Genomic DNA, 16,958 nt, shown 5'->3' with positions numbered 1-16,958 from the left:
GGCAAAGCGCGAAGGCGAAGCAGTGGTGGTCCCGGCTGACGGAGGGCAGCAGCAGCAGCAGCCGGATGTCTCGGAGGAGGAGCGCCGAGGAGATGGCAGCGCAGCCGGGAGGCAGAGCGAGGTGCCGGGCGGTGCCACCTACGGGCTCCAGCGGGGTTCGGCATGGAGCGGAGACCGCCGGCTGGACCCATCCTCTCGCGACAAGCGGGAAGCTGCTCGGGGTGGCACAGCGGAGGACGTCGCGGCAGGCAAATCCCTCGGTGAGATGCGCGCCCAGTGGCTCCCGCCGGCTGACGTTCTGCGAATCCGTCGGCAATTTTGTTTGGCGACTCTGGCTCCGCTGATTGACAAGCCGCCGGGAGGTCGAAATTTCAAACGAATTTCTTGGGAATTGCGTTTTGTGCTAAGTTTGTTGACCTGCTCCCCCCCGCCCCCACGCGGCACCTCAGATTAGCACGGTTGGCTACGTACGGTGCGAAAGAAGTTCAACGTAAATACATGCCGAGTTTGCTCACTTAAACAAATGCTGCATGATAATATTGGTCTCGAAAGCGAATAGGCTGACGACTAAGAATAAATACCGTATTTTATTTGTTATTTTAGCTGTAATGCTTGAAAACAACACGTGATGTAAAGTTTGTGTACGGAACTGTTTAATGAGGTAAGTAACTCGAGGTGTACAAACACTAAAGGTGTCTGTTGTGTCAGTCCATTGCTGGATGAAGGTAAGGGGCCGTCCATAAATGACGTCACGCACCTAGGGGGGGGGGGGTGTTTAGACATTTGTGACGATGCGTGACGAGGGGGGTGGTTTGAGAAATGTGACGTCACATCAAAATGCGCAACTTTAAATAAATACAGACAACACGTTCTACTTAATTAAATAGACTTTTTAATAAATGTGTTCTCCTACAACATCAGAGTGCAGCGCCACATTAAATACGCACTACAATGGCAATAGCTTAAAGCGATTTGAAGCATGTTTTATTTTATTTTGGGGGAGGGGGCAGAGCTTTGTGACGTCATACTTGAGGGGGGTCTGACTTTTTGTGACGCCGTGTGACGAGGGGGGGGGGGTAAAAAAATCGTCCAAAATCGCGTGACGTCATTTATGGACGGCCCCTAATGCATGCCCTGTGTTCTTACAGACGATGTCACGGCAGGCCCAAGGAGGTCTCTACAAGAGCCTTGGCCTGAGAAAACCTCCTCCTACTTGCAGTCTGCAGGAGATGTCCGGAGGACATCCCCTCCAACCACCAGAACTGGTGAGCGAACCAGGGCTCTGCTTTACAAAATGACTTGCGCGATTGTATTACAATTTAACTTCGAAAAAAGAGTCTCGCCAAGTCTCAAGACTTTTTCAAGAAGCCAGCTGAGGATATTGGCCATTCTCTCGTTTCGAGGTATCGTTGCGTGCGGAGGAAACCTTGCGCCTGAAGACAGCTCGTGCATGTGCACTAAGCATTCGTGTGGACATTCCATGAAAGTCAGACGATGGTGGTGATACACTGGTCTGACTATGTGCGCCTTTAAACCTTGAAATCATTGCAATCTGTTAATTCATGAATGAATTTATATAACGGTGAACGTGAACCTGTCTGTGTGCATGTATACAAACATGCATGCGGTCACGTGACTGTGTACACGTTTGTCTGTGTGCATCATGCGTGCATTTGTGTGATGCTCATACTTTTAGGTTTTTTTCGGTAAAGTCACGTAGGTAAAAAAAAAATTACTAAAAGTAATAATAGAAATAAAATAATAAATCACGACGTTTCGGAGGCAACACAAGTCTCCGTCATCAGGTGTGTAATGTTGCTTGTGTACGTGCGCACTTGTGTGCATGCATACGTACGTTTGTTTAACGCCTCTTCTGTATGTGTGTGTGTGTGTTGGGATTTGTGTAATATACCTTGTTGTGTATGTGCAAGTCTGTGGGCATACACCCTGCATGCATATGCAACCCTGCTTGTGCATCGACACGTGTGCATAGACGCGTGTGTGTGCATGCATACGTACACACACACACTGTTATCGACACCGCAACTGGATGCTACAACACTGTCCACTGCACTGCAACCCCCCTTCTCACCTCATCTCATCTTTACCGATACATTTTGTATTCATAAAATTAGTGGTTTTCTCAGAATCTTGGATGCTATACCTCGATGGGTGTTCCCAACCCCCACTTCGTCACCGATAACAGAATTACTACGCTATTGCAAATTCCAACAATGTCGTGTTTCCTTGCAGACGATGTCAGGGCAGGCGGCCCAAGAAGGCCTGTGGAAGAGCCGTGGCCTGAGAAGACCAGCTATGTCCAGTCTGCAGGGGATACTCAGAGGCCATCGAGATTGATGGACAGGAATGAACCTTCAACTAGACCTGGTGAGAGGGTCGTGGGTTCAATCCCAACCCTGATACTTGTCTATTTGGAGTTTGCGTGTCTCTCCCCGAGGTCCTGTGGGTTTTTCTCCGGGTCCTCCAGTTTTTCCCCTACACGTTTAGAAACATGCGTTTAGAGTATTTGGTTGAGCTCAATTTCCAAACGTTTAGCCACTTCGTTGAGATATCATTTGTGGCCAGGTCGCTTCTGAAAAAGAGCTACATAGCTCAGTGGGCCTTACCTGGTAAAATAAAGATAGTTTCGTTTCGAGAATTGAGGAATATTTACAATAAGTATGGCTTGACTCGGGAAGTCTTACCGAACCTTAAGACTTTTTCCAGAGGCCCGCTTTTAGCATTTTTGGCCATCGCGATCAACATTAGTGTGGACATTTTTATCAAAATCTCAGTCGAAGGTGGGTTGGGTGCATTGCTACAATCCAGGGATTCTATAACTCTTTTGATGATGATGATGATGTACGTTCTACTTGTGTTTTTTAAACTTCTGTCTACAAACACATGAGTGTGTGCGAACATACATACATACACGCATACACATTTATCTTACAGTTCATGCGTGAATGCATTTGTGTAACGTTGCTTGCGTGTGCCTCTCTGCGTGCATGCTTCCGTGCACAGGTACTCATACAGAGCCTTGGCCTGAGAAGAGCAACTCCGCGCAGTCTGCAGGGGATGCCCACAGGCCATCGAGACCGATGGACAGGAACGCACCTCCAGTCAGAACTGGTGAAGGAACGAAGGCCCCTGAGAGTCTCAACACTTTTTTTTTCTAGGGGCTTCTTGCTTAGCCTGTTGGCCATTGTCTATCTTGAGTATTTTTTTGCAGGAACTCTGAAAAAAACTCCCATACATTCATAAGGAAATTGATGTGTGCAATGTTGTGTGTGTATTTCTGAGTATGTATGTATGTTGAACATCTGTTGCGCACCGTACTAATCGGAGGTGCGTGGGAAGGACAAAACACTAAACACAACAAGCAGTTCTAAAGAAATGAGTTTTCAATTTAGAATGAGTTTTCATAGCATGCATGTATTTTTGTGACTATGCTAACAGCACTGTTATGACTACACGGGGGGCGAGGATCTTGTCTTTGTTTGGTTTGTGCGTGCTGGTACGTGCATCCGTGTGTGTTCTGGGCCTCCCCCAGGTCGACTCAGTCTCAAATGAATACCTGCTGCAGTGGGTAAAATCATCGCAACCGGGGAGACAGAGGCGGCCGGGCGTAGTGCTGGCCACCCACCCCCTCGTGTGCCGTGCCGGCCTTCATAAATGCTCGCTAACAGCACTTGCCCCAACGGTCTGTTAAATGCTACACGGAGGGGTGGGGGATCTTTGTCTTTGTGTGTTCCAGTGGAGGGTGGAGGACCTGGAGGCGCTGGCTCCCCCGCCGCGCCGGCGGGCTTGGTGACGCTCTCGGAGGGCGACTCCGGGCACGACGAGAGGCGGTCGCTCCGCGTGCAGTCCCCGGACGAGGTACCAGCGCCCTTCGCCGCCGTTGCCGGCGACGAGAACCGGCGGCCCCCACGGGACCGCTCCTCTGTCGACGTCGTCACGGACGCCGAGGTGCTCGCACGCCTACCCACATTCGCCCGCCGTCGCGGCTCCGATCAGCGCGGTTGGCTACGTACGGTGCGAGAGAAGTTGAACGTACATGCAGGGGGTGCTTCAAAAAAAATGTTGACACTTACGAGAATTTGCAGCAATAGCACGGGAAATGTGCCTCTGGGCTCTGGAGACCACCTGGGGAAAATTCCAGGCGTGCATTGACAATAAAGGCGAACAAGTAGAGACTCTTTAACGTTTTGAAGCTATTAACATACGTTTGTTATCATGTTACAGTGTATTATCCGTTCTTTTCCAATTTAAAACGATAGTCCCATATAAGTGTTAACATTTTTTTAAAGCACCCTGTACATCAGATTCAGAATATTTATTTATACTGGAGGAGGAATCCGATAAGCTATAAAGCTCTTTTTCACAGATGTTCAGTCGGGGCACCGGGTAAGGACGTTACATCCGCACGACCTGGCAGGACATTGGGGGCATCCTGGCATGAGGAAATTCATGGAAATGAGGAGCTTTCATCCGACCATCTCATAAATTCACTCATTTTATCCGCGGGAAAGGGCACGGATTATGGCTCCTGCGTGCATAAATGTGCCATGCAACTCTTGCAATCTGTAAACAAAAATCTTGAGGTGACAAGGGGTGTGCTGGAGTGAGGACATTGCGGGAATCTAATCTAAATAACGGGTGCTGAGCACATGGCCCAAAGGTGCAACATGGCAAGCGACCAGCAACAAACAGCACTGGTATAAAGAGTCAAGAGACAAAATGTTTCTTAGATTGAGAAAGGTCGTGAGAACTCAGGAAAAGAGCTGAGCAGTGCGTGGAATGAATGAGAGCGATACAGTATTTGGACGCGCAAAGTTTGGTGTGCGGAACGCGGTGTGGGTGAGAAGAAGCGGTCACTCAGCTCGGGCTGCAACAGCCCTCAGTGTCCTGAAGCAGGAGGATAGTGCCGGATGCAGCCACATTTGCAAAATGTGATTGGCAACTTCGATCCTCACCTGCGTAGTGTCGATAGTTCAATGTTGATCTGCTGTGTGGTGTTGTGTTGGTGTGGTCTGGGGCTGTTTTGTTCTTGCTTTTGCTGTCTTTCCAAAGCTTGATAAATCGGACTTATATTCTTGGTTCTTTCGGTAAAGTCACGTAGAAGGGAAATTATAAAAAAATAAAAAAATACAAGTATTTTTTTTTATTATGGGTTATTTTATAATTTTTATATGTACATTTTTATTATTATTTTATTATTTCTCTTCTACGTGCCTTTACCGAAAGAACCAAGACTATGAATCCCTGCAGTCACGAAAGCTTTAAATCACAATTTAAATCGGACTTACATAATTTTTTTTATCTATTTATTTATATTTCGTGACTTGCTTACCTTTTTCTCTATTTGGCACCCCTATCGTGTGTATTTGCATCGTTTGCTGTTCGAACTCGCTGATCCACCCAGACTGGACATCTGTGCGAAAGAGCTTCATAGCTCATCGGATTCCTCCTGGAGTCTAAATAAAGATTCTGAGTCTGATCATCCAGCGTACCGGTCACCTGCTCTAGAGGAACACAATTCTCAAGCCAGTCACAGCAACTCGTTCACGCGTTCCCCTTCCAAATTCCACGGGAAGGTTTCACATCGGCCACGCGTGTTGTTCTCCCTTCAAGGCTCGGCCGGGGGAAAAGCGACGGATGGACCCTGGCTGGAAAAGTCGTGAACCCGAAAGAAAAGATGAAATGCAACGCGAGCCATCGAGGAAAAATGGTCAGAGTGGCAAAGACGTGACGTATAGCCGTGCAGTTCCACCTGGGGCTTACGAGTCGCCTGAGAAGAAGCGTCCACCGGCGACTTCAAATGAGCCGAGGGCGTTGAGAGAGAGAGGAGAAGACGACGACGATGAAGGGAGATCCCTGATGCCTCAGGCAGTGGCTGAGTCACCGCAAATGCCGTACTATGACACCAAGGGCGAGAGAAACACAAGGCCTGCGGAATATACACCGAGAAGAGACGAGGCTCTGATTCAGCCACCGCGCCCGCAATTACGACAAGAACAACAACGACAACAAGAACAAGAACAACAACAAGGACAACAACGACAACAAGAACAGCAGCGACAACAAGAACAGCAAGAACAACAACAACAACAAGAACAACAGCGACAACAAGAACAACAGCGACAACAAGAACAACAACGACAACAAGAACAACAAGAACAACAACGACAACAAGAACAACAGCGACAACAAGAACAACAACAAGGGCAACAAGAACAACAACGACAAGAAGAACAACAACGACAACAAGAACAACAACGACAAGAACAACAAGAACAACGACAACAAGAACAACAACGACAGCAAGAACAACAACGACAACAAGAACAACAGCGACAACAAGAACAACGACAACAAGGGCAACAAGAACAACAACGGCAAGAACAACGACAACAAGAACAACAACGACAACAAGGGCAACAAGAACAACAACGACAAGAACAACAACGACAACAAGAACAACAACGACAGCAAGAACAGGAACGGCAACAAGAACAACAACGACAGCAAGAACAACAGCGACGACAAGGACAACAGCGACAACAAGGACAACAAGAACAACAAGGACAACGGCGACAACAAGAAGAAGAACAACAACAAGGACAATACGAACTCATGACGCAGCGCGGTCCTCCTCCGCATGCCGAGCAGATGCATCGTGGGGGTGGCGAGTGGCTGGAGACACGACACGAACCGGGGTCCGGCGCGAAGCGAGCGAACCTCCCGGGACGAGAGGGCTCACCTCCGCCACACGGCGAAGCGGAGCCGGAGCCACGACCTTGGGGCCCGATGGCCACGGACAAGAGAGGCCGCGAGCCAGACGTGTCGGGGAGCCTTCGTGCGGCGCGGCCCGAAACCGGCCATCAAGGATCCGACATCGACGCGGAACACCCGGGCAGACTGCCATCGACGATAATTATCGGACCGGTGAAGTACAAAAGGGGTTCCTTGTATACGTCAGACGGCTCCGACAGCGACTCGGGCTCCAAGGAGCACCACTTTACAGAAGGCGCCACCGCAGGGTCTTCATCCGTCGAGCCGCGTCCCCCATCGGAGGGGAGCCGAGCAGAGAGACTCGGCCAAGGATTCTCGACGCTCGCCCTCGGGCACTCACCGAGCCAAGCACTGGCACGACCACCGACGGACGAGCACGGCGGAGGCTGCGTCTCGGGGCACGGTTGCGCAGGCTCCGCTGGAGCAGCAGCCGTGCAGCCGACACTCCCATCGCATCACGTTCCCCAAACGACCATCGTGAACGTTGTTATAAAAAGACTGAACCGCTCTAGAAACAAACAGGTGAGGTTGAGACCGGCAAAAGCGCACACGGATTGAAGCGATGCGGGGGAGACAAGTTGCAATGCGGTTGATATTTTGGCTTAAAATTCTATTTTTTTTATCTGTTCCAGATAAAAGGACTTTTTAGCTAAAATGCAAACTGCCTTTGCCTGTTCCCCCTCCGCATCGTTTAAAATCATTTTGTATTTTTTTGTCACATAGATAACGCTTCAACGGTAACAAAAACACGATAAGGTAAAATAATTTAGTGCGGTACATGATGTGTGTGTATATACGAACTCTAAAACGATGACAATATAATAGTATATTTACACTGACGCACACATACAGCTGCTAATATCACAGCATATCCGAAGAAGCAACAGTATCTTCACAAATTCAACACACACATCTATAGCAGTAATATCTAAAAATACAAAATATAGATGACAAATACCAGCATTGGATTAGATATTTTATTTACTGGCTGTTAAATAACCAAGCATGGTGTTTCAGTAACGAAACAGTAAAGTATGATAATTATTTGACTTTATATATAACTTTATCAATACAAAGTGTCTTGAGGCACTGCACAGAGGAATTCAAAAACGAGAGGTGATAATACTAATACTACTAATAATTATAATCTAGTAATGTACCGCAACATAAGAGCGAAACACAAAGAATCCGTGTGCTTTGTACGTAAAATAAACATCGATTATACACTAATAAACACGAACAGATTAATTACGATTCATAAACAGCCTTTTCCTAACCTTTTAATCCATTGGTTAGTTAATATTACACACAGAAGCATTTTTTCCCTATTCATCGTTAACGCAATGTGGATACATTTTATTTTTTCAAACGTCACCCGTAAACTCTGCGGCGAGATATAAAACGGCAGTTAATTCATTTCAACGTCATTCTATTTTGAAGGGGAGACATAAGGATGAACACGAAGGTAGAACCAAACTAAGGAGGACCCTAGGCAATAGCGCTCCATCAAAATCGACATCAGCAGCAGCAGCAGCGATCCAGAGGCATCCCGGCGATGTGCGCGGCAGCAGAACAAGCTTGTCTGCATCCACGCAGACTTACCGCGAGCTAGATGCGTATGACACGAAGAGCGACTCTTCGGATAACGAGGAGTGCACGGACGAAAGGCCGTCTACGTCTGTCGCGACGCAGACCGTACCGGGGGTTGCTCGCGGGAGGGGAGAGGAGGCGCTTGTGGGCAGTAGCGGTGTCCAGGAGGCTCGTTTCTCGCATGTGGTGAGTCCTCGACAAGTCCAGTAACAACAAACACTTAATGTAGTTCATTAAGGGTGAGATACTTCTGACAATGTGAATATATGTGTGTTTGTATGAGCTGTGGCAGGATTAATATCAATTTGGGAGGAACGTAAGAACAGGCATTTAATGTTATTTGAGGATTTAATAAATAGATTTTGCGGTCATTAATGCACTGCTGGATGAAGGCCTCCCCTCTCCGGGTCGGTCGTGGCGGTCGTTTGACCATACTTCACCACGCTGCTGGTCAGTGTTGGCTGGTGAAGGATAAGTTCGCGATGTCACTTACTGTTGGTTAGCTGTGGCCAGGTATCGAACTCAGGTTACCGGGTTCATAGTGTAGTCCAATAACCACTGCACCACTGCTCCTTCCAAACTCAATTTTATAGCATTACAGTATATTCCTTCATTAAATAGAGTTTAAAAATAGTTAGAACATTATTATAATCTCAGAGTATAAATTACTACTCTGCTCTCAAGGCAAACCGCAATGTCGATACACAATTCTTAAACTACCTTTTGACAGAATGTGGATGTACGATAGTAAGACATAAACTTTCAAAAAGGTAGAGATGCTACCATGGTGTGATGGTGAGCACACTGGACTTGCAACCCACATATCACCGGTTCGATCTCTCGGCACGGCAGTTGACACGGTGGGGGGTTAGGTTTTCTAAATGTCCTCACCTCTGTCCACGAAGCCGTGGAGATGGTTTTCGTGACAGTCGATGGGTAGGTCGGGTGTGGTCAGGCAAAGATTGAGCGCTCCCACCTCTTCCTAGGCATCAAGTCAGCGTGGAAAAGCTCCCACTAGTTTAGGTCCTTCAGCAGTTGTGTGACCAAGCAACGATAGGGCTGCACCTGTATTTAGTTTTAATGAGGCGAATTGTTTTGCAGGATGGGCGAAATGGAAACAAGCAAAGACTGCCGCGAGCATTAGGCAGACAACTGTGCCAGTGGTACACAAAGGGAAACTCCGGCAACGATGTCGAAGATGCCAGAGAGAGCATGGACTCCCACGACGATGAGCCGTATCTGTCTGCCGATGATTTCCTTGCCGAAGACAGCGCGACAGAGCGTTGGGAGCAGAGTGGAGCAGAGCGACTGACGTGGAAAGGGGGACTGCTCCTGATACAGGGATCGGATGAAGCAACGGTTAAAACAATTCAAACGTCCCCAAAAAAGGCACCACAATGTGGCCGAGAATATTTGCAGCATGGCACTAAGGAGCAATTGAAGGTGCCTCGTGAACGCGGCCTGTCTCCCAAAATATTTGAGTCGGGAAAAGCGGAAGCAGGCGCCCGGACGAAGCAAGGTCACGCGGAACATCAGCGGAGCGCGAGACAGCAAACGGAGAGAGGGCAGCAGCGGGATGCAGGGGCCAGCTCCGAGCCGTCGCCAAGGCTGGCGGCTCAAGTCGTAAAAGAGCAACGCGGTCGGTTATCGGTGTCGCGAGAATATCGTGCTGAGGCTCAGCTGACTGCGAGCAAAGCGGCGTCGCGAGACCGAGCACACTTCCAAACGGAGGCCGCAGTCGCTGTCAACGAGGCTGAGAGTGCGAGGCCGGATTGTAGCCACGCGCTGCACCGAACGCAGCCGATGTGGCTCGGTAATGTAGCCGCTTCGATGAGTTCAGCTTTTACGGACGAGTCAACGCAAATGGGAAAATCGCTAAAAGGTGGCGAATTAAAGTCGAGCGTTTCCACAGTTTATTCGGACGCAGCCGACAGACTGATGCTGAAAACTCCACGTTCAGGGAAGTGTGAAAGGCAAACGTATGTGTCATGTATGGAAGAGAGTGAGTTCAGAAGAGACCCAGAAGATATGCATTTACAAATGTTTCACAAGTTGAGCGCAGACCAACGGGACAGCGGTGCATTGAAAAGCTTTGGAATGTCCAGAATGCAAGTTGAGTTAGAAATGCAAGAGGATGTGAGAAGACAAGATAGAGACTTGAGATCGGAAGTTGATTTGGAGATTGATGATGCTGGGAGGTACAAGGATCGCACGAATTGGCAAGTGCAACGTGGACCGAGCGAAGTGATGGATCTGAAGAACGTGAGTTCTTTGGAAGAACACGGAGGAAATAGATTAGTTGGACAAGCCTTACACTTTCCAGATGAGGTATGTAGAATGCGTTTCCGAATAAATGCAATATTTTTGTCTTTAAATTTACGATTAACGTGATAAATGTGTCACCGCAATGCAAGCATAGATTTAGATGTCCAATACAAATACGTGGGGGTGGTGCTCTGGTGAAATGGTCAGCGCACTCCACTCTGAACCCTGTCACCGCGTTTCAATTCCCCGTCATCGCTAACACGACTCAAGCTCTGCACCCATCCCATCACCAACCTGACCTGACCAGCTTGGTAAAGTGAACTACGATTTGAACTATTGAACTATTTTTTATTTATTTTATTTTACCAGGTAAGACCCGCTGAGCTGTGTAGCTCTTTTGCAGAAACGACCTGGCCACAAATGATAGGTCAACAAAGTTGCTTGTCGTGTGGAAAGCTACAGCAACCAAATACTCTAAACGCACGTTGATTCTAAATGGGAGGGAAATAACCGGAAGACCCGGAGAAAAATCCACGGGGATCGAAACCCACGACCTCCTGTATACCAGGCGAGGTAGTAACCATCTCCTAGCCGGTAAGACAACCCCTTACTACCAGCACGGGATGGTGTACAGTGCTCCCCCGTAGTGGAGGGCCATTCTGGCAGCAGTGGCATTAGGAAGCAATTGCAGGGCTGCACATTCACCTTTTTTGTTTAACTGATTATGCACGGAGTGGGGGGGGGGTGTGGTTGGCAACCTGTGTCTGTGCGACCTCCGTGTGGACAGGAGGAGTGTGCGAGGCTGTGGAAGGTGGTTGGCTGCTTGGAGGAGCTCGTCCTCACTCTGGACAGACACATCCCGTCGCTGGGCCAGGGACCAGAGGAGGCCACCGGTGTGGGCCCGCAGCAGCCTGGGTAAAGGCGTTTGGTACACGTGCAGCGGCGTCGGTCGTGCTAATAGCACCCCACGCGCCCGAGGCTTACATTCAGGAAGCCTCGGCTCTGGCAGCCGACAATAAAGACACCGGCACTCGATGGTCTGAAGCAGGGGCGGGGAACCTTTTTGTCTGCCAAGGGCCATTTGGATATTTATAACATCATTCGCGGGCCATACAAAATTATCAACTAAAAAATTAGACCGTTATATTTGGCCAAACGTTTAATTAACTCGCCCCTAATGTGATGGCTGGGACTGCTTCTCTTTGGTGAGGCGTGTGATGTTAGCTGGTATTGATGATGTTGCTACTCGCAACTGCTTTTCCAGATTTGCTCCTAGATTGATTGAATTTCGAGTCCCGCCTGCGGTTGCCTTGGCAGGGCCACATCAAATGATTTCGCGGGCCTTATACGGCCCGCGGGCCGGACGTTCCCCAACCCTGGTCTCAAAGGTGGGCGGCTACAATCGTGGCAAACAAAAACATCGTTGAGGACCCGACTGTGGATGTGCCGTGATTATCTCTCTCACGACGGCTGTAGACCACACTGGGGATGTGCGTACACGTTGTTCCATGAATGTACAATTCAAGAATCACCAGTCTACGACTGTGGTAAAGCCCAAACCATCCAATGCATCACCGATGAGTGCGCCATCCATTCACACCTTGGCGGCATTGCTGAAATCCACTCAGCGTCTACTGCCGCCTTGGATTGGTTGAAGGACCTTAACATTCAACTAGGACATCATCGATACAAACTGTTGCTTACATGCCATGCGAAAGAAGAAGAAGATAGCATCACACAACGCTGTACATTAATTATATTAAAGCACCAAATCCCATATACAGTCACTACCAAGCGAATGAAAACTCTACTACCAATAAACAAAACATTCTTAGGAAATCGCACCAAAATGAACGGAGTAAAAAAGTTATTATACGACCATATCAGTGCAGAGATTAACATCATTTCGCAATGACAGACGCTGATTTCTGAACCCCGTAGGTTGGTCGAGGCGAGTGGAGGAGACAGTGAACTGGGAGAGCTGATCGTGGAGGAGAAAGAAACATGTTCAGAGGTAGCTCGCTCCTTCAACTTCACCTTTCACCTTATTCCAATTCACACCTCTCGCACTGCTTGTAGACAAAATAGTTTTGTGTCTTGACTTGTGAAGTGTTTTTGAAAGAAAAAAAAACCCAACAACAAACTCAGTCTCTGGTGTGTGTGTGTGTGGGCATTCGTGGTATCCTCATCAGGTCAAAAGTTACTTGGAGAACCTGAGCAAAATGATAAAGCGTCACTTGAAAGCCACTCGCCAGAACGCTGCGGGCACGGCCAGCGGAAAGGTAACGAGCAACGGCCGTCGCGAACTCCTCTGCGTTGCCGGCTACTGCCGCCCGTCGCTCTCTTTGCCGACGTCTCACGCGCACACGCGCTGTGTTTCGTCTGTCCCGGATGAAAGGAAGCCATCACGGGCGTGCCCTTGCCGCAGCTTGGCACGGAGCTGATAGAGCACTACACGCACTCCATTGCCAAGCTGCTGGAGTCCTACCTGCACGCACAGGTACCCGTCACCTGACGTGGGGCGCGCTAAGGTCGTCCTGGGGTCACGTGGACTGGAATTCAGGCTCACGGTGGATTTAAGACATGGGGAGTAGAGCGTGGAGCTCAGGATCAGATAGAGTGGGGGTTTGGAACGCTTTAATTGAATACATCCCATTTCAATTGGTAATGTGCCCATTGGATTGGATAAGCGATGGCTATGGCCATCAAGTGACTGTGTGTAGTATGCAATGTTTTACTGCAAGAATTCACATGAGGGTCACTTGAAAGGGATCTCAGGGGTAGTTCTTTGGGATCCAATTCCACGGGCCAGTCTCTTAATATGAAGGGCCGCGCTTCATATGAAGGGCCGCCTACCCGGCGACGGTAGCCGCGGCCCGTGGCCAGATGAGCAACGCCTCCCTCCAGCTACGAGCCGTCCACGCGCAGCCCCCGTAGCTGAAGAAGCTCCCCAGAGGCGCCGATGGAGGCTCCCTCCCAACGGGATCCTCGTCGTGTCCCACGAGGGTCGAGCGCGAGTGGGGTCACCGACGCCGGGCGCCCCTGCCCGTGACGCCGCACGTGGCCAGCTCGACGCCGCAGCCCGACGACGCGACGCCGGTAGCACGGCCGGAGGGGGGGGGGGGGCGATGCTGGGGAAACGGCCGTGGAGTCGGTGTTGATGCGGTGTCGATGCGGTAATCATGCGATGTCAATGTGGTATTGATGCAGTGTCAATGCGGTATTCATGCGGTGTCGATGCAGTGTCAATGCGGTATTCATGCGGTGTCGATGTGTTATTGATGCAGTGTCGATGCGGTATTCATGCGGTGTCAATGTGGTATTGATGCAGTGTCAATGCGGTATTCATGCGGTGTCGATGCAGTGTCAATGCGGTATTCATGCGGTGTCGATGTGTTATTGATGCAGTGTCGATGCGGTATTCATGCGGTGTCAATGTGGTATTGATGCAGTGTCAATGCGGTGTTCATGCGGTGTCGATGCGGTATTCATGCGGTGTCAATGTGGTATTGATGCAGTGTCAATGCGGTATTCATGCGGTGTCGATGCAGTGTCAATGCGGTATTCATGCGGTGTCGATGTGTTATTGATGCAGTGTCAATGTGGTATTCATGCGATGTCGATGTGTTATTGATGCAGTGTCGATGCGGTATTGATGCGGTGTCGATGCTGTATTCATGCGGTGTCGATGCGGTATTCATGCGGTGTCGACGCGATGTCGACGCGCCGTCGGTGGTTGCCGTGCAGGCTGCGCTGATGACCGCCTCGTGGAGCAGCGTCGCCCAGAGGCTGGAGTGTGAGTGCCTGCAGAGGAGCTACGACCAGGCCTTGGCTCGGCTGCAGCAGATCAAGGTGAGACTGCCTTGCAACTACCCTGCACCTCCGATTAGCACGAAATAAGTTCAACTCACATAGAGACAAGCTAGGCCGAACCGCTCGGGGTTTTCGGGGTTCGGATTGTTCGGATAGTGTGGGTAACAGAGTCAAGTTAACCCTCAAATGGGATTTTAGTCCGTGACCATCTGATTTGTGACTGACGCACTCTGCCCCAGCCAAACGGTCAAAGAAGCAGAGGCTGAAAATACCTTGTGATTCATACTGCTGTACAACTGAAGCATGCGTAGCAAGCCAACAATTCAGGTGATAGGCCTTATTCAGCACATTGGAAAAAAAGGGGAACATGGAAGATAAAGTGTTTGTCCATAACAAGTGTTTAAAAAAACTGTGATCATTCATTGATATGCAATGTCTATTTTCCAAGATTACCTCTATCTGAATATTTAATTTCACATTTTGAAAATGGGCCGTGACACTGACAGCACAGTTTGTTATCTATGTATTTAGTTTGTTGTCCTTCCCCTGCACCTCCGATGAGCACAGTTGGCCACGTACGGTGCGAAAGAAGTTCAACACACATACATATTAGAGTTGAGTGACTCAAACCCTGCAGCATTTTCAGCCGTATCTCAATGCATCGGTCAACCGAGGCTGTCACTCAAACCTGACAGGTGCACTTGTGTTGTTGTTGTTGTTTTTTACTATAATTGCAGAATTCTCATGGAACCGGTGCTCGTGTTGTTCAGGTGGAGGTGATCGGAATCGAAAAGGAGATCGAAACCACCAAGGAGCGCGGCAGCGACATGCGGGACAGGCTTGACGCAGCGCAGGCCGAGGCTCAGAGGATGAGCAGTGAGATCCTGGAGATCAGCGGGGTGCGGCTTGCCATCATCGTCAACATCGTCCTCTTCATCATCATCATCGTCGTCGTCGCAGATCATCTTAAATTCATTATCAGCCTCATGATTCTAGATTTGAAGTTTTCGTGACTGCAAGGATTCATACTATTTGTTTTTTTTTGGTAAAGTCACGTAGGTAAAAATTTAATAGAATAAATGAAAAAACAACTAATTCAATCACGACGTTTCGGAGGCAACACAAGCTTCCGTATTCAGGTGGAACCGTCACAGCAAAATACTTGATGCAGTAATTTTGCTGTGACGGTTCCACCTGAAGACGGAAGCTTGTGTTGCCTCCGAAACGTCGTGATTTTATTTAGTTGTTTTTTCATTTATTTTTATTTAATTTTTTAACTACGTGAATTTAGCCTCATGATAATTTTCAGCACCTCCAATTAGCACGGTTAGCTACGTACAGCACGAAAGAAGTTCCACATACATTATCATCATCATCATTAGCCTCGTCAATCATCATCATCATCATCTATATATATATTTTACATTTTAACCGTGTACCTCAACGCACATTACCCATCAATTGCCATCGGCCACGATGGTCTCGGGGCCAACAGGGATTGGCCACCTCAAATCTATTTACCAGCTCACGTTCAAACACAGCCTGAAGTCACATCTCTCGGAGCCGGACTCTGCCAGCAGAGCTCATGGTGGACTGAGACAATGGGTCGACTCGTTCCCTTGGCCTTGTCAGTCGAGCTCTGCCAGTGGGAACCTTGCACTCTCTCGATTTTGGACATTCAGTTTCAAAAAAAGTTATAAAACAAATACTTAGTTCGTAAAAAAAGTTCGTTATTAAAAAACGTTATTCCATCCCTCCAAGTCATGTTTAAAGAACGTTGAGAATTGGTTGGAGCCAATCTCCACGAATGAACCTGAGGTGGTGGTGACAATTTTATGCTCTTATGGTCATTAAAAGGTCAGCCATTAGACAACAACTGCGGACGTCCGCAGCTTGATATCCCCAAACCGCAAGCCTAGTTTGCAAAGCTACGTTGTAAAAAATGAAAGTAATTAAACAGAACAGAGGTTTAATTACTGCTGCGAGTTTGTATCAAGGCGCACCTCATGCTGTGAACACAATCATCGAAAACACCTTTCACACTCGTCAGAAGGGTGGTCCAAGCTCCCAATAAACTTGAGCTTGGGATGGGCTGACGGCTGGCGGTGTCAGACTGGTTGTGGGACTTCTTTGGATTCTTTTTTTCATTCTCAGGAGCTGAGGGAATCGGCCAAGGAGTGTGAAGCTCTGGAAACAGACCTGCAGGCTGTCACTCAAATAAGCTCAGAGGGAGTTATAAGGTAAATATTGTAACGACTCGTCAAATACACACCACAATTCCTGCGCAAATAATAATTCGGGCTACTGTTACTCATCAGCTATATTTACTGTTCAGTCACTACCAATATTCACATTTAAGTGTGACGATTTCAGTGCTTCAAAGGCCAACGTTTTTGAATTGAGTATCGAGTGGCCAATCAGGGCTCCTGACCTTGCGTGCTGCCGGCCGGACCCCGTGACCTGGCGCGTGCGTCCCGCGCTCGTAACTCCTCCTT

The 16,958-nt window shown here is 48.6% G+C and overlaps 1 long non-coding RNA gene across 1 annotated transcript; it reads left to right on the top strand.

Moving 5' to 3' along the window:
• Nucleotides 1-11,499: 11,499 nt before the first annotated feature.
• Nucleotides 11,500-13,136, top strand: LOC144935343 (uncharacterized). The gene is made up of 3 exons (XR_013637301.1): nt 11,500-11,565; nt 12,592-12,664; nt 12,843-13,136. It is a non-coding gene; the product is annotated as an uncharacterized LOC144935343 (long non-coding RNA).
• Nucleotides 13,137-16,958: the final 3,822 nt, after the last annotated feature.

Source organism: Lampetra fluviatilis, chromosome 13, assembly GCF_964198595.1.
Source record: "Lampetra fluviatilis chromosome 13, kcLamFluv1.1, whole genome shotgun sequence".
Taxonomy (NCBI): domain Eukaryota; kingdom Metazoa; phylum Chordata; class Hyperoartia; order Petromyzontiformes; family Petromyzontidae; genus Lampetra; species Lampetra fluviatilis.
The sequence above is the reverse complement of the archived record's forward strand: the minus strand, read 5'-3'. Positions and strand labels throughout refer to the sequence as shown.